Source organism: Stegodyphus dumicola, chromosome 2 (genome assembly GCF_044657685.1).
Source record: "Stegodyphus dumicola isolate Sdum_Otavi_A_Nest chromosome 2, ASM4465768v1".
NCBI classification, from domain to species: Eukaryota; Metazoa; Arthropoda; class Arachnida; order Araneae; family Eresidae; genus Stegodyphus; species Stegodyphus dumicola.
The window spans coordinates 97357066-97376696 of record NC_140769.1 but is presented as its reverse complement, the minus strand read 5'-3'; the positions used below and the strand labels follow the sequence as shown (position 1 = coordinate 97376696).

The 19631-nt window shown below is 30.6% G+C and overlaps 1 protein-coding gene across 1 annotated transcript in view; it reads left to right on the top strand.

Moving 5' to 3' along the window:
• The first annotated feature begins 241 nt into the window (after positions 1-241).
• The window catches only part of Elk (Eag-like K[+] channel), a 933814-nt gene continuing 914424 nt past the window's right edge, over positions 242-19631 (top strand). The window contains exon 1 of the mRNA XM_085810949.1: positions 242-443. The gene's annotated coding sequence lies outside the window, so the exon portion shown is untranslated. The remainder of the gene's footprint in view (positions 444-19631) is intronic.

Below are 19631 nucleotides of genomic sequence, written 5' to 3'. Positions count from 1 at the left end.
TGCTATTAGCAGTCACTTCCTTGAAGCGGGGGAGATAATTGTGCGACTCAAACTCACAGCTCAGCAGTGGGAGTATGTTATGATGTAGCAAAGGTTACTATGGGAACCAACAATACAACAACCAAGTTCCTTTTCCGTTCGTAGTGGTGGGGGTTGGGTGGGGATGGAGTTGGGGGAAGCTCACAGACCTGCGCGTGAGCTGCCAGTTCAGAAGGAAGTGTCTCTCACTCACAGCAGACGCATAGCTGTGGGATGCGGGCAGATCCGCGTCCACGCCGTCTGCAGAGATATTCCTCCAGCAGCGGTCTTTGTTGTGTTTTTGTGCTTTTTGCCTCTGCGAGTAAGTTTGGATTATTGCATAAACTGAAGCAGCATCCAGCCTAAACGGCTGAAAAGAAGAAAACTGAAATTGGCTGTCCAATAATCTGCTGCAGGGAATATTGGTGAGTAGCTATTTGGACATCAGGAATTTTTTATTTGTGGTTTCAGATCTGAGTGCTTTTAAGACAGTGTTGTTTTGTCAGTTTTCTTTAATAGCTTCAACTTTTTTCCATTTCTAGATATGCTTGCCGTAATTTACTATAGAATGAATTATACGCTTTTATTTACATTTGTGAATAACAAATATGATGATATTACATATTATAGCTTCAAATTTGGTTGCAGTTGCCTTGATTTTATTTTAGGGCACATGACTAATACTGTCATGTAGGAACAATAATTAAAAGCTATTTTTTTGTATCTTTATTGCAAATAATACGATACCGATGTATAAGAATTCGATAAATAATTTAACATTAATTACGAAAACTGCCGATATTAAATCGCATTAATTTTATGTTATTAGATATTGCTTATGAAACGCTTATAGAATGCTCTTTTTGTAAAACTCCGGATAAATAAGCCACACAATGAACAAATTATCTTTAATGGTCTTAAAATTTAGTCATATTTTGTCTAAATTACTGAAATATTTCTTAGATTTTATGAAACTCTCCTTTTCCTTTAATGTATGCTATCAGATGCTAAAATTAAAAATTGTTTGAAAAATTTCGGAATTAGCTTTAATGTTTTCCTGTCTGCTGCAAGAGAAATATGCAGTTCACAGACACACTTTAAAAAGACCAATCAATTTACTAAGCTAATTATTTTAGTCCAATATGAAAGTTTCTTAAATAATTAAAAAACAGTACAATAAATTATTTTAAAATTACTACCCTTGGTATGCAAAACTATTAAGTACAAGACTTACATTATCAAATTTTTGCATTTTATATTTAATAGGGGGAAAAGTGTTTAACATTTTATAAGCCGCCATTTATTACTTCCATGAAACTGAATAAAATGTTGAAGCCAAAGCATTTTAATGAGAATAATGCATGTTTTCTAAACAAATTACTGCAGTATTTGAAAAGTATCCCCATGAATCATGCATATTCACAGTAACTAACATTTGTTCATATTATATTTCATGGATTATAATAACTGATCTGTAACCGTTTATGTGACTCATCATATCTGATCTGTGAGTCATCATGTGATCTGTGACCGTTCATGTGAATCATTATGATTCTGTAACTGTTCATATATTTATACAAAATATTACTCTGTATTTAAACTGTTTTACTCTTCAAAGACTACAAATGAAACACTAAGCAAAATACTTAAGGTAAAGAAGAAATAGTGACTAATAATAAATACAGAGTTTCGGTGCATTTAAGATATTTATATATTCTATATGGAGGAAAAGGAAATTCCCATTTTACACGCATGATCTAATTTTTCATCTAAAAGCAGAATACACATTATGATTTTTTTACGTTATTAATTTATTTAAGGAAAGATATTCTCGCACCGCAATTGAATTACTGTGTGATAAGACATACAAATTAAATAGTTAATTCAGTATTTTTAATACAGCGTTTTCTTTTTTTTTCTTTCCTAGTCAGTAGTTTGGTTTTAATTTTTATAGCATTTTTAAAATTTAAATTATAAGATGTTAGTTTAAACGGTCACTCAGTATTATTCTGCTTCTAGAAATTAATTCTTTCATTCGCGTTTTTCATTTTTGATTTGAAAGATCAAAAATAATTTTATTGCATATTCAAATGTTAGTGCAAAATGCAAGTTCTGTAATTTTCTTTAAATGCAAGCGAACAAAGTGCTTTGAGAAATAGTATATGCAAAGCTGCTATTATGTTTTATTTAAATAGTGGCAAATAAGCAGTATCTGTTCTAATTGAAATTTACCCTAGGGGCAATTAACATTTGATTAGCGTCTATAGTAGAATTTTATGTTTTTCCTAACGGGTAAAAAATTATGAAGTTCGAAAATGTGAATATATCGATTCTTCCTTTTTTTTTCATATTTTAAATCTCATTGGAATTTCTTTTATTCTTCTGAATTCGACATTCATTACTTAAGTTGCAGTACACAGTACGCACTTAAAATAGCAAACTAATATTTTCATAGTCTAGCTCTATAAAAATTATTTTGATGTTATTACTTATATCGTTAGCACTATTCCAGAATAGCGGATTGATATTTTTAACTACTTGCAGACATTTTCTTGTTGTTGTTGGAAATTTTATCTTATGCCAAAAAGGAAAAAGATTCCTACTGATGCATATACAGGAATTGTTATTTAGAAGATGTTACTTGACTTGAAAACAAAATCAACAGCAAATCTGTGAAGTACTTGAAGTAAAAATTCACAATTTTGGCGTGGTGGCAGATGGTAGGTCATTGAAAGTCAATATGTATACGTTGGAATCTGTATGTACTGAGAAACATTTAATATACTCAATTTCGACATTTTGAAGAGACCGAACAAATTATTGTTTAAATTTTACGTTTTTTGTATTTATAGGCGTTATGGTTATGCAATCAATAACACCTATGCATTAGTAAGGTTTACCACTTGTTATGCTGTTGCTACATATGCTGGAAGCTAGGCAGTAACTTTGTCGCGATGAAAATTTCCGCTATTAATTTCGCGAATTTTATGGTGTTTTCTAAGATTTGCCAAATAAGAGGTTTTTCCGCGAATGATGAATAAATCTGTAAATTTCTTATTTTCTAATATTATTTTGTACTTTCTATCAATTCTGTTTCCAAAATCAAACTAGAAAAAATAATTTTGAATTACTTTAAGTTCTGCTGGCCTTCTAGAAAAAAGTAGTTTTCTGGAGTTATATAAAGTCGCTTTTTGAAAATGTCGGAAGAAAAATTTTCATTGCAAAAAAATCTTTTTTTTTTAAAAGCGTATTACTTAATAAAAAATTCTGAAGTGAACAATACATGATTTCCTTCTTCGGCTTATTAAATTCTACGCATGTTTTGCTGAATTTCATTTACACTTTTTCCCTTGAATTTCATTAGAGATTCAAGGAAGGATTCTCATTCAATTAATTCAGTTTTAACTTCGCAGCAAGAAAAAATACGTAAAAACTCAAAATATCTTCAGCAAAAATTCTAAAATACAGAAAAACATGAAACGCCAAATACAGTAAAAAACAGTTTTTACAATTAAAATTAGAGTTCCTACGTAATAACAAGTAATTCGGCCGGCGGGCAAAAACACATTTTTTGGTGCACAAAAGGGAAAGTAGCCACCCAGACGGTATAATAATGGTTAGAGGAGCCTGACCTGCGAAACCGAAGGGTACGGGCTCAAATCCCGGAGAAGGCATAGAAGTAAATTTGTCTGTCCCTTCAATAGAAGGTAACGGTGTCCGCCTATTAGTTGCCTCCACAATAAAATGGCCACCACTTCTTGCCTTAGTTGTGGCTAATGCCGTCAAAGGCAAAGCTCGCAATTGAAAAAACAAAAAATGAATGGAAAGTTTACTTTTGGTCCCACTCGGCAAAAAGACACTGAAGTTGGTGCACAAACTGAGTTAATTTACTATTCTACTGAGAGTTTCAAATGTAAACAAATGGCGGCTTTGTTAGGCTCAGTACCACTTAAACAACTTTTAAATTGCTGATAATTCTACAACTCTTGCATGAAGATTAACTAAAGGCATAAAACCCTTAACCGGAACGTAAGAACAATATAATTTAATCACTTGTAAAGCAAAAATGTTCAACCAACATATCAGAACAAAAAACTGAGCTAACAGAGTGAGTATACATACGTTTGGTGCGCCTGATTGCAACCCAAAACGGAGGCGCACAACTGCATGTTATAGCAGTCCTATACGCAAAATTTCAACTTTGTGAGTCTACTCGTTTTTGAGTTCTGCGAGATACATACATACGTAGTTACGGACAGACATCACGAAACAAAAGTCTTCTGAATCCATTTTACAGTCCGCTTTGGGAAAAAGAGTCCTTTGTTCTGTCCATACGTAGATACGTCTTGAAAAATCATCATTCAAATGGATTCGACAGCTGTCAAAATGGATAGTTTCGTTGAAATATAGTAGCCGAAATTTTTCGCGAGTACAATGCCTTCTTTTCTTACAAAGAAGCGAAAAAATATGTATGCGAGGAGGTGTCGTTTAATGAAATGATAATCTTAATCTATAATAACAGTGGTAAACATATTTCCAGAATCTGACTGGTTTATAAATGCAGATTTCATGTAAAAATGTGAAGTACGATAATTATTTAACTGCGTATTAATTGTGTGCTCTGCAACTTCGTTTCTGATTTACATCTCCACACGAAGTATTGATATAAATTCTCAATAGCAAAACTATTAAAGAGGAAGTTTCACGAATTTTTTCTGATTATTTGATGGGCATGTGGAGAATTTTATTTTTTTATTGCAATGAAATTATTTCCTTGTTTTATATATATAATACATAATTCAGTTTTAAAAATGCAGTAGATCGTGAAATACTCAACGGTACTAGTTCTCGAAAAAACAGAATTCATTACTCACATTTAAAATTTGATTAACTTAATGTCACTAATATTTAGGAATAATTTAACATAATAAATATTTTTCATACTCATTATTGAATTATTATGCCAGAAAATGTCTTCGTTCTCCCATTTTTAATTTTTATTTATAATAAAATCACTAAAACTATTTATTAGGCAATGTACATCGTTTTATATAACAAAAATACAAAAAACTGTTATCTTGTTGCCCCACTTTTGAAAATGTTCCGACTTCAAACTCATATTGCTTATCATTATATTAAACAGTAACGGCAGATGCCTTTGTGAGAAAATATTATAAATCAGACTAATGTTATTCATATTATCTGTATTTTAGAAGGAAACTACCAACAGTTTTGAATAGCCATTTCATTCATCTTGTCCGTGTTCCTAGACTTTCCATTCTAATCTGAATTGAAATTTGAGCCAACGTAGACTTTATTTTTAGGCCTGATTTTGTATTCGTTCCCATTTGTTATTCAATAAGGTTATGTTTTTTTGTTATGCAACATGTATAAATATATATATATGATAGCTTTTATAAGAAAAAACTTTAAATATTAAAAACAAATCTGAAAGGATTTAGATTTTAGCGTCGCAGCAGAAATAAAAGTTTTTTATGCTTTCAGATTACCAGACTGCTCTTGAATTCACTATTGGTAACAATTTTTTTTTGTGTATGTCATTTTATCTTTATGATTAAGCATTCAAATGCATGGTTTGTTGAAGATGTATCCGCATGTCAGCTGTCCTTCTGGAATGCAGTGTAGTGTTTCTATATGACTGAAAAATTTTGCAACCATTTAAAATGGGAAATACTATTTCCTAGCCAGTTACTGCTGTGTTCTAGCATTCAATTAAACGCATTTCCATAACACAAAAATAACATAAACTCTTCAAGGTCTTTGTGTTCAGCACAATGGAATTCCAAATAAATAATTGTTTTTTTTTTTTCTTTAACACTTGTTAAAAAAGATTTTAGAATGAAGCAAAACCTCAAGAGCTAAGAATAAGTTTAAGATACTCATGCAGAAGAGTTAAATACATAACTGGTAAAAAAACATTCAATATCATTGTTTATGGTTAAGAGTTTACAGTTTGCCTCCCTTTCCAAACCAAATACAGTCATTCTGCTGAACATGCGGAAAAAAAAATCTGTTTTCTTAATTATAAGATTTATTCTTCACAATACCTTTTCTTTACTCAAGAGCTCAATCACTTGACATCGTCTGCTATTAATCGAAACTTTTGTTCAGCGTTTATAGATATTTTTTCCCTTCTTTCTTTCGCGAAAAATATTCATTTGGTAAAAATAATCAACTTAATATTGTAGTCATTTGCTTTTGGCCGTGAGGAACATCCTTAGCAGTTTGTTCCCAAAATTTTTATTTGTTCAAACTACGTCATGTTACGGTACGCTGTTACGAATATATCATCTCCTCGGTTTTGTCGAGTGTTGACCTTGACCGAAACATAAGGTTTTCATTCATTTTCCTCACGTTTAATCTGGTCTCAAAGTGTTTTTACTTAGGACAAGTGATCTTTTATTTATCTTTCAAATTTAATCAAACTGCAATTGCCTAACGAACGAGGGATTTTAAGACAATAAATGTATTTCTTACAATTTTAATTTCAATTTAATTTTTAATAATACATCTAATTGATATCAATTAAAATCTATACAGCGTTATTGTAACATAAAGACATTTCCGGCTTAATATATTCTGGACTCAGCACACTACAGACTGATTTTATCAATACATTTGAGTTTTATGTTTTCTATATATATTTTCTGTATTATCAGTTCTAAAATTGCTCGAACCTTCAAAGGTTGAATGAATCAAGTAAAATCAAATTAATTAAGTGAAAACATCATTATTCTTTTTGCTTCGCTAAAGGCAAGAAAAGTTAAAATAAGAAATAATAATAATAATGATGATGATGATGATGATGCAATACGTTTTATGGTATTTCGGATTTTATTTACTATATATCAAAAAAGTATTTTTATCATTTTTATTTAAAAATTTTAAAATATTATATGCATCTTTCTTCTGAATTTGTACAACTACCATTAACAAATACTGTACGAATTATGGCTTAATTATTCTTTAAGAATTGATAATGCTTTTTTTAAATACGGCTACTCCTGTAATGTAAAAACATAATGTGTAATGTAAAAACAAACGGGGGCTCGCATTTACTTCTTTGCCTCAATTTAAAAAATATCTTGGCATTTCTCTCGTATAATCACAATTTTAGCTTTAGATTTTCCCACATTCATAAAAATTCGACTGTTTAAGTTAATGTTACTAATACCAATTACCTTCGTCTAAAATTGCAAAATTTTAGTATCTCTACTCGGAATTTCTTTTCTGATTTCTTTTCACTGAATGCATGATGCAACGCTCAGTTTATCTTTCGCCTTTTTCCTTGATGTTTCTTATTCATTTGACTTACCGCTCCACTCGACATTTCCGGCCTTAAGGAAGTTTTGAACAAAAGAAATCTTTACGAGTTGCCATCGAAATTAATAGGTTTTTATGTGAAATCTAAGCCAATCTAGAGTTTGTTTTTGTGCCTAATTTTGTATTCGTTCACATTTGTTATTCAATAGCGTTCTATTTGTTTTTTATGCGTATATATATATCTGTGATCGCTTTTAAGAAGAGAACATAAATATTTTAAAAAAAGAAAAGAAAAGAAAGTCTGAAAAGGATTCAGATTTTACCAATTCCAGTTTACCAATCTGCTCTTGGAATCACCCCTGCTAAATTTTTTTGGTCATTGTAGCTTTATTATTAAGCATCACTTTCTTCGTACTAACGCCACATAAAATTCAAGAGTTAAATCACAAAATATTTAAAAATACTTTATCTATCGAATTCCTGATAGAGCGTTGCCATACATTGTTCTATGTTTGCTCTGTTATTTCTTTAAAACCTAGTAGGTCGAGCTGCCAAACGCTTAAAACAGTTACTATAAAAAGGAAGAAAAATACAAGGATTTTAATGGGTTTAGCTGGTGTAATTTCATAAAATTATTTACTATTTCTAATTAGACATCTCATGACTTAAATGCGATTTTATTTTAAGGAATTTTATTTAATGTATTAAAATAAGGCAAAAATATTTTTAATACACGATTTGCAAACATATAAGAATAAAGAAACTGAGATCACTGAGCCGAGTAACAGAGTGGGTATATATATATATGTCATAATAAAATCACAAGAAAAAGCCGGAGCAATGTCGATGCTTGCTTAGATCCATATTGAAGAAGAATTTTGATTGCGTAGTATTTAAAGAACTTGGCAGTCGAAGCAGTTTTAATTCCATTTTTATTTCCAATTGGTATTTGTGGCCACAATCACTTGGCACTCTAGCCGTGCCTTTCCACAGAAGATTTACATTTTTGATATTGTTGGGATAGAAAGCAAGCCAGCGAAATCACATCTTAGCACAGTAGCGAGCAAAAGCTGAAGTGCGTCGTTATGAAAGATGGAAGCACGCGAAGAGAAAAGTTTTGGTTTACAAGGTCAGTTTCAGTTCTTAATTATTACGTCATCAGAGTTGCGCGGGCCATAGAGTGATCTAGAAATGACGCAATGCAGAGAAGTTATTACGATTTTAGAATAAAGAGGAAGAATTAATGTTTTTAGTTATTCTGATTCATATAATTTTATCTTACATATTCCCCCCTTCAAAAAGAAAAAGGCGTAGCGACAGAGAAGCCTTTTTAAAGAGAAAGAGTTAAAGCACTAGCAAATAAAAAAGAAAAACATAAATCATAAAATTTTGATTCTATAAAAGTATAATTTATAAATATCAATTTTTTTAAAATAAATTTTTAATTTTTAGAGTCCTATTGAATTTTTCAACATTTCAGTCCAAAAGTCTTTTTGTTTGAGAGTTCACATAATCATAATTCTTCAGGGAAGGTTCTTGTTATTGCAGAATATCACAAAATAAACTTTTACATAATTATTACTTATAATCAAATGTAATGCACATAAATATTTATGATACTTATATCCATACTGATAAATTATAATTTAACATCATATAATAATAGGATTAAGATTTTCAGAATTTATGGTTTCACCGTTATCATCTTTCATTTACAATTCCTGATTTTACCAAACTGGAAGCCTCGCAATACTTCTAAACAAACATATCCATCAATAGGGCTGTCCTCTTGAGCTAACCAGTGTGTTTGTTCTCTGCACTAGTGGCCCAGGGTGCCTAGGCAGTTACTTGAAAAGGCCTCCGTTCCTTGCATAAGGTAACTGGCCTTTGAGAACTGCACTAATATATTCCACATTAAAAAATATAATATTATTAATATAAAAAAATTACACACACTCATAAAATGAGAGCCTCCAACATTATCTTGCATGAAGAGGGTAACAGGAACAACTGTACAGAGGTAATTACAGGCCTCTGTTGAAGGAACCCAGTACTTTCTCGACATACACTATACTTAACATACAATCACTCATAAATTTAACATGCATTTACCATAATTTCATATTACGTTTCTGTAATAATTTCACTTATTTTTTATACCTACTTCATTTTTAGAATAATTATAAAATTTGTATTAAAAATTCTCAACAAAATTTCAAAAACATAAAAACTTATCTTAATATCCTTCCCTATGAATAATTTAAATAGCTTAAAATTAATTACTTAATTTGCTTACACATAATTATGAAAAATTAATGAACAAGAATTTCAGATTTTCTGAAAACAAATTGCAGAAATTTTAACCAAAGGTGAAATATAAACTATAGAATCCGCAACACATTAAATAATTTAGTTACTGAGCTAGATTCACACGAATGTAATAATTTTTGAGCTGTTGAAAAAGCGGAAGTGCAAATAATTTTCTGTCGCACATACTTGCAAACACTAACTCAGATCGACCTTGAACCCGCTGTAATGCTTAATTCCTAAACGGTAATTCACTGATGATTTCTTTTTCACTAGGTATTCGAACTTCTCAATTTATCGAGAGATTACTTTCAATCTGTAAACACTACGCGTGATTATTTTTTGAAGCACTTGCAAAACACCACAGCAGAAGAATGATCTGTTATTTTTCAAACACTGAAAAAACAAACTTTATGATTCACTTCTTTCACATTATCTTGGATTTATCACAAAACGATGATTTAAAGAGCTGAATCAAATTTTCCATTGAGGTTTCAGGCTGCAGGAAACTATCCTGCCGGCTTAATTGTAATAATAAAAGCAAAGGAAATGACGGAACGCTGTAGATGCGTGATTAGACCCATATTGAAGAAGATTTTGATTGCGTAGTATGCTAGTAATGCTAACTTGGTAACATCTAAAGAACTTGGCAGTCGAGGCAGTTTTAATTCCATTTTTATTTCCAATTGATATTTGTGGCCACAATCACTTGGCACTCTAGTCGTGCCTTTCCACAGAAGATTTACATTTTTGATATTGTTGAGATAGAAAGCAAGCCAGCGAAATTACATCTTAAGAATAGTAGTAGCAGAGGGCAAAAGCTGAAGTGCGTAGTTATGAAAGAAGGAAGCACGCGAAGAGAAAAGTTTTGGTTTACAATTCGGTGATTGGTTGTCAAGAGGCATCTGGTATAAACGGTTACGTAAGATCGCATGACTAATTTGAATGACGCAATGCAGATAAGTTATTACGATTTTAGAATAGAGAGGAAGAATTAATGTTTATAGTTATATTATAATTCTGATTCATACATTTTTATATTACATATATATATTAGGAAGCCAATATAGCGAAAGTAAGCTTCGCAATAACAAAGATAACGACTTCTTTTATTATTGCGAATTAAATCATGCTTAATCCATTCTGGAATTTATTCGAGGAAATAAGTGTTTAAGATTTACTTCATAATTTTCAATACAGACATCTTGAGTTTAAATGTATTTTTGCCTTGTCACGAAGTTAGAACTGAATTAATTGAATGAGAAATACTCAATCGTCTGTTTTTGTTGTTTTACTTTGCAATTTCTTTTATACATCGTTTCAGATTTATGATAGTATTTGAATAGAACATGTGGCAACAATTAGATAATTCTTAAGATGATATATATTTTGTGCATTCTGAATTAAAAAATGAATGAAATGTAACGCTGTTAAGTGAACCTAGGGCCAGAGTGTCGCTATGGTAAACAAATATGATGCATTTAAAAATTCTATTGTGGTTTATGCGCTATCGACGAAGTAGATTTTATTCAATCCAATAAGTTTAAATGAAATGCAAGAAAAAATGGGTATAATTTAATATTTCGTACAAGGAAGTCATGTGGTGCACACATCAGATTTTTATTTATTGAAGAACTCCTTTTTTATTTCCTGAAATCTGAATATGAGTTATTTCTTTCACTATGTTCATTACTTTTATTGATTCAACCCTTATTCCTTATACTTTTTAATGAGACGTAAGAGCGTATGTTTAAAAATATGTTACGAATAAAACCTTCACATCACTTTTATGCAAAACGACAACCCTAGGTTCACGTTTTTTACTGCAACAGTCAGAAAACTGTAATACACAATAAAAATTCATGTATATGCATCACATGACGACGTCAGCTCCACAGTTCAGAATAAACTTATTAAGCTTGGCTTCCTGCTACAATGAATCATATTGATTATGGCTTTTATGGAGTTTTCTCGGGATTAAATTATGACGTCAGATTATACATAATAATAAGAATATATGTAATGCAATCGATTAAATAACATTTCAGCTCTTAAAATAGTATTATTTTTAAATCCAAATTTCAAATTTGGTCTTTCAGATGTCCATATTCGCAGTCATGGACGTAATAAGAGAGAGACTAACCCCGTGGGCGGGGCGCGCGTCACCGACATGTCGGCAAGAAAGAGTAGGGACGATCTGGTTTACTTTAACACAGAAACCTATGGCGTTTGTATCACATAACTCATTTTAATTATTAAATGTGATACGTTGTATATTGATGAGATTATGAAAGCCACAGTTTTTTCCAAATAGGATTTAATATAGCTCATTAAAGGACATTTTACTGCATTTCGCGCAATTTTTCACTCGTAATTTTATGTACAAACATCTTTACTTTAGTAAAACGGTAAAAACACTAAGCACAAAATTTATGAATTTAATTTTGCGTACAAATAATGTAAAATTAAATCAGACTGATAGTACGTGATGCTTTGAAATAAATAAGGTAGAATTAAACAAGATCTCATCATTTTTTTTAATTTAATGACCCTTTTCAGGCAGTGATTTTCAAAACTATAATAACATTACAAAACAATCATTTATTTGATTATACCATCATTAACTTATTAACATTAAAGTGGAATACTTATTTCAGTAATTTATAAAATTCGGAGCATAAAATTTTCTGAGTGTAATGAAGGAAAAAAAATAAAATCTAGAAGCACTCAGATTTTATATTACGTCCAAAAGAAACCTTTTTTTAACGTTTTGTGTGTTATCTATATTTATTGAATATCATGTTCTTCGCCCGTAAACCACATGCATTTGAAAACAGCATATCTTTAGAATTTCCGCACTGGAGATAAAACTGTTATTTTCCGTACAGTGCTCGCTCTGAACTCGTTGAGTTTGTTTATCAAAGTTAACAAAATATGAAATCAAGTTTAACAAAATATGTAATGGATTAAAACAAATTTGAAATTCGGCCGTCCGTTCGGGTGGAGGATTACATTATTCAAAATTTGATAGCTTTAGATACTGTCCTTTTTGTCACAGTGTGAGAAACATACATGTATTCATGCAGATTCTTCATTATTTAATTTCTTTACATATAATACAGGGCTATAATATTTGGTAACAACAATTTGCAAGAGAAACGGACATTTATAGTAAAACAGCGCAAAATGCCGCTTCGAAACTAACAGCCTTTCTAGACTACCGCGCCTTTGGGCTAATAAATTAAATTAACAGTAAATAAAAAAATCTTATGCAGAACTAAAAATAAATAAAAAAATAATCACTATAAAATACAAGCAAAATTCATGCAAAATTCATTATTATGGTTAAATACAATTTTAATATTAGAAAAGTGTTTATCACTAGATGTATTATGAAATATAATCGAAACAAAATTCCTTTATAGAAATTGTGTTATAATACTCATCTATAATTTTAAAAAGGCAGCATAATTTAGAATTTTAAACAAAACTTTCAAAAATTCATTTTTAAATATTTTAGTATTTTTTACTTACCAATAAAAAGCATAAAATTTGCTTGTTTGAAATTTTCTATTAGTTCAGATTTAAAATATTTTCTAAAACAAGTAGTTACAAATTTCCTTACAGCATAGGAAAAGATAAAAAAATATCCAGCCCTGAAAGCATGTAATAGCTTTATAATTATTTGGAACGTTAATTATGCTTGATAAATATGCTAAATTTTTAAAAATCAATCTCAATTTCAAAAATAAAAATATGTAGAAATTCTAATTTGTGAAATGAAGCGCTACAACCAGCTTTTTCTTGAACACACTGCATTAGGCAACCACTGTTAAATTTCTGCAAGTCGTCCGTACTCCTCCCGATGTGATCAAGGTGACAGCCGGGAACGCCTCAGACGAGGGAGAAAATCCATTTGGGTTAGTCTATTTCTTATAAGGTCCATGTTCGCAGTAGGATTACGTCATTCAAAATTGGATGACTCTAGGTATCGTTGTTTTATCACAATGCGAGAAACATAGTACATACATTTATGAAGATTCTTCATTATTTAAGTTCTTCAAATATAATACAGGGCGATAGTATTTGGTGGCAACGATTTCAAAAGTGATACAGCCTTTTAAAATGTTCAACGCAAAATCGCAAAACGAAAAACAGCAGTTCTTCAGGGACAAAGGTCGTTTGAACTAATAAGATAAAAAATAGTTAAGATAAAAATGCAAACTTTAATTTGTCCATTAATTGTCCATTTTATTTGAGTACTTCTCGTTTTTGACATTAAATAGTAACTGCTTAAAATAAATAGACATTTGAAAATTAATTCACCCCCATTGGTTCTTGAATCATCATCATACTTACATAATATAATGGCTCAGCTAACGAAGATTTCAAATTTAGGAAACGAAATTTATTATCAGCCAATGACGACAAATCTTAGCTACTCCAATTAGTATACAGTTGAACTCACTTTAAATTAATTTTACCGAATTAAAGATTTTTCTAAAATTTTAGCTCCTTTACCCAAATTTTGGTCTTGCTAAATTGTGCATTAAACTCAGAAACAGGATAGTTTAGAAATTTTTCTGTTTCTCGGGGCAACAACCTCCTGAAGAAGATACTACGAAAACTGTAAAATTGCCTTTTTTCCAAATTTTTACTTTAGTATTTCACCTTTCTCAATTTTACGTAGTAGCATTTCGCAATGCTGTAATCGTTTTTCGTTTTTTTTGTCCTACTTTTTTATGTGGCTGTATTTTGAATTATGGAGTGATTAATCTTGTTTTAAGTGCAAATTCTTTTGTTCGTGAAACATGAAGAAATTCACAAAGCATGGTATGTTTTAGAAACTTAAATACCATATTTTACAGTGTTACCTATAATGCATTGCAGATTTACCTGTAAAAATTCCTCTTAAACTCTAACACTATCATTGCATTATTTTTGCATGTTTTTCAAAATTTAATGAGCAAGCGTTAATTCAAGTGTAATGAAAATAGTTTTCCCTGAACCCGAAATCTAAGCAGGATTAAATTTTGATTTGATACGTTGACGCGGTTCGCCGACGTCACGGTTTTATCCAATCAATTATAATTTACAAATATTATTACCATGAATGTTCTTACTACGTAGACAAATAAAATTCTTGAATTGCTCTCATCAAAGTTAAAACGATTTAGAAAAGGAAGCATTTTTAATAACACAGTTCTTTTACACTTCTTTCTTTTAAAAAAAAAAATATGTTAACATGTTTTGAACGTAACATTAACAGACTTACTATAGCCTAAGTAAGTACTATAGCCTAAGTAAAGCAACTAGTTAACACAGTGCTTTTAATCAAATTGAGAATATTGCACATAATCAAATATAATTTATATTAATCAAGTATCGTTTTTATCTACACTAAAAATAATCGTAAAAGGGTAAAACGTAGGTTTTGTAGCATGCCAACGTTAAAGATAAGTTTGTTATGTTGTGTTTTATCTAACAGAAAATCACAAAATCGCAAAAAAATATATATATAAAAAATCTGGTGTGTACACCACATAACTTCCTGGTACGGAATATTAAATTGTACGCATTTTTTCCTGCATATAATTTAAACTTATTGAATTGAATTAAATCTACTTCGCCGCTAGCTCATAAACCACAAAAGAATATAAATGGGCTTTTGAAAATTCACTACAATTATTTACCATAGCAATACTCTGGTGCTAGGTTCACTTCACAGTGTTACATCTCATTCATTTTATAACACAGAATGAATATATATATATATATATATATACTATATATCATCTGGAAAATTATCGAATCGTTGCCACATGTTCTATTCAAATACTATAATAAATTTAAAACTATGCATAAAAGAAATTAAAGAAATAAAGAATAAACAGTTTTTTACAGATGATTGAGCGCTGCTTACCTAACGCGCATGCACTACTCGTAAACATTCTTCTTGTCCGAAACGTATGTACGTACAGATGCCACGAAAAAAAATCTCTTCTGAATCCATTTTAAATCAGTTTTATAATTTGTTTGGGGGAAAAAAGAAGTCCTTTATTCTGTCCTTACGCACAGAAGTCACACAAAAACATCGTTAAATTGCATTTGAAGCCGTCAAAATGGATATCTTCTTTGAAATATGATACCCAAAATTTTTCGCGATTACAGTACATCCTTTTTACTTCGTACAAGGAAGTACTAATAAATAACAAAGAATCTTTGCAATATTCTTGTCTGATGCTTATCGTACTTTAATTTGCTCAGATTTAGTTTTTGAACTATTTATGACAAGTAGTTAAATGTATTTATCAGCTGCATTTCTTTCAATAACAATAAGAGATAGTTACGATTTATAATGTTTTGTAATGTAACAAATACATAATAAACTGCATGCTTTTCTAAAATAATATAATTGGAAAATTGGAACTAATGAATTAAATTTAAGCTATATATTTTATTACAATTTTCGTGGAAAATGAAGCTTTCAAATTTACGGGACATATTCATATGCATTACTTTTCTATATAGTTTTTCTAGTAACTAGACTAAAGTTTATTATATTTAGTCATAGAATTTAATATAACATTAAATTCTAAGATATTTAAGTGTGCTTTTTTAATTTCTGCATCAAAAAAAAAAAAAAAAAAAGGAATTTGATTATTCTTAAAAATCAGGGTTTTTTCAATGATAATGAAATTGTAATAAATGAAACAGGACATTCAAATACATAAAATTTCTCAATAATGGATTTTGATTCTCTGACAGTATTATATATATATATATATATATATATAAATTGATAAAAACAAACAGAAATGAATTGTTTAGAAATAATTAGCCTTTTTAAATTATCCGCGTCCCTAAGATGCCTTCAATTCTAAATCGAATCTCGTTTTCGTGTTATTTATGTAATAAAAATTCTGCCCCTGAGATTCAAGAAAAATTATAAACGACTTCCCTCAAATTATAATGGTGTTTCATATTAGCTGCCTTATCTTAAATTAAGCTATCTTGTTATTAGTTATGATTTTTTCAAAGATTTCTGTATTTTAGAATGAAATATCTATACGGGATTCCCAGCCATATTTATTTCATGACAAGACTTAAACCTTATGCAGTTGTAAAATAAAGAGTTAATTTTAAACTGTTAAATTAAGCAGAATTTGAAGGGAAATACTTTCTGGAGGACCATACCTCACACAAAAAGTCTTCCTGTACTGGTTTCCTATTGTTTCAACACATGGCAATCCAAAAGCACACATCAGTTACCCCCCTAAATTAAAGACAGCCAGCTAATCATTCGAACGAAAATTTCATTCTAAATCCTCGGCCTTAGCCAGAGCCTCGGCCAGAGCTCAATGCTAATTATTTTCTCCTATACATGAGTCTGGCACACCAAAATTAATTTAATTGTAATTAAACTGTTCTGATTTGCATAAAGACTTATTAATTCTCTCTAATCTCTTTCGCGTTCTGTGATGACACCTGTAAAACTGTTAAAACGAAATTTAGGTAAAATTTAAAAAATTCCGCATTATGCAACATTTATTTGCGAAATACTGATTTGGAAATTATTGGAAACAGAAAATTAGTAATATGTGAATAAGCTTTTAAAGGCATTGTAATAGAAATGGAGATTTATTTACATTGCATTTAGGCAATGAGTAACCGAGAAATTATTTTTAAATAATTTACTTTATTTGGATTCCGATATCGAAGGTCATTTTCTTAGTAATGTATAGGGCAACACATTTACAGATTTATCCTAGTATACACAGCGCACTTTTTTTGAATGCATGAATAGGCACAAACGTTTTCAAAACAAATTTTAACAAAACATTTTAACTAAATTCAAGGGTGTAATAAAGTACATTTGTATGGAAAGTAGGATTTTTTTAAAACAAAAGACATAGAATATTAGGACGCAAAGTATTATGTATTCAAAAGCTTGGTAGATTAGTTTAAATCACAGAAGTGATCTAATTATTTAGAGTATGATTAAAAAAATGACTAGCAAGTCATCTTAATTAATCATTATTCAATTAGCTCATTTCTTTAAATAAATTCCCCCAGTTTAAACTTATGTGTGAGATTATTTAATCAGTGTTGGATTAGCTGACAAGTAAAGTATTATTAGTTTAAAGAAGTTACGTTTCGTTATTTTAATATGGCAAAACATACAAGGGCCTAAAAGGAAGGATGCCATCATAAAGAATATCGTGGAGTGTAAAGGTACACGTAGGGAAACACACGAAAACTAATCAGCCAGCCAGCTATTTATTCGGGATTGAACGCGAGTTGAACTTCAAATATCCAGCGTTGCCCAACAGTGGCCGAGCGGTTAAAACCGCTGAACACTGGTAGTTCGATCTGGGGTTTGAAACCCGTCGAACGGGCTGGCTGCATAGCCGCGTTTTCGTGGCTTTCCCCATATGTAACGTGGATACGAGCCAGTTTGCCTCAAAAAGACCTCCACGGAGCATCCTTGCCTTTCAGTGTAGTGCCTAAGGATGGAGCACGTAAAAAGGAAAATATATATATATATATTCAGAGGTGCTGGATATATATATATTCAGAGGTGCTGGATAGCCGTTTAAAAGAATACCATACTCATTAAAATAATTACTTTAAAATTAATAACGCATTTATTAAGCTTTAAATTAGTTATTAAATTTTTGAATCTACCAAAAAATATTATTATAAAATTATACGGTACTTTTCCGTTTCGCCGGCGCGAATCTCGCCAAGCAGACTTTGTTGGCGACAACACACAGTATACACATAAAAAATGTTAACAAAATGTTAGTTCTAAGAATTTTTTATTTTATAGGCATAAACATTTTAATATCCTTTAAAATTTTGGAAAAATCCAATAAATAAAGACAATAAATTTGTAAAAATACATTAGTTTAAGAATTTATTATGCTTTCATGGTTCAACATGCTGATGCCAGTTCATATCACGTGACCCCAAGTGATCTCATCTCACGTAAACTACGATACAAAAATCTAATTATCTCAGCAATTATCTACATTAATTCTAAGTTAAATCTTAATTTGGAAGTTTAAATGCAAGAATTATTTCAATTCGTACGAATAGCTTACTCAGAAATTATGTAAAACCGCAGTGCTTTACTTCGCTAGTGCATTCTCATTAGAATTGATGATTTTAACCCTTGACTTTGCCTTTTCTATATTTTCGCCTTCCGGTGAGCGGTGTGATTACATTCTAATTGACTTAATTACCGCGAATAGCCTTAGGGCGTAAAATTGTACTATCTGGTAAAAATTTTATGTAATTGTATGCCAGTAATGAAAGAACCAATCAATCTGATAAGAAATGGCTGCGACTTGTTTTGAAAATAAGGCACAAAAGTTTACCAGTGAGGATATTCCTTTTGGCATTGGTTGTACCATTATTGGCGGCTTTATCACCTGCGCCGGCAAAAATACCAATTATACTCATATATACCTCAGCTTTTACGCTCATATACCTCTTACCTCAATATTTCAGTTCTCTCATCAAATTATGATTTCTGTCAGATTGTGTTTTGAAGGTAATAAGAGTTGGATGTTTTTCATTTTCTGATAGTTGCGCATTTTTCAATCTTCCTCCTACACGTAACACCTTGTCAGTCGATACTTCCTAAGCATTTCTAATAAAAGTTGTCAGATATCGGTAAATTTGAGAGACGTGCGGCGTTTACTAAACCAGTTCGATTTTGAACGAGCAGAACTGGTGTCCTTTCTTTACATAAGCCTGATGTATTTTATTCTCCTTTTATGGTATAAAAATTACTCAGTTTGGGAAAAATCTTCAGTTTAGCATAATGCAATGCACGATATCAGTGCTAATCCATGCCTGCGAAAATTGTATTGATAGCATCGAATTATCTTGGATATTATATTGACTGCGTTTTATGCATCTGATTGACAAATCTTGGGATATACGCCACGTCCCATCCTATGCTTTAAGAATGTTCGTTTATAGGAAACTTGGATTGTTGTTTCTGAAGCAAA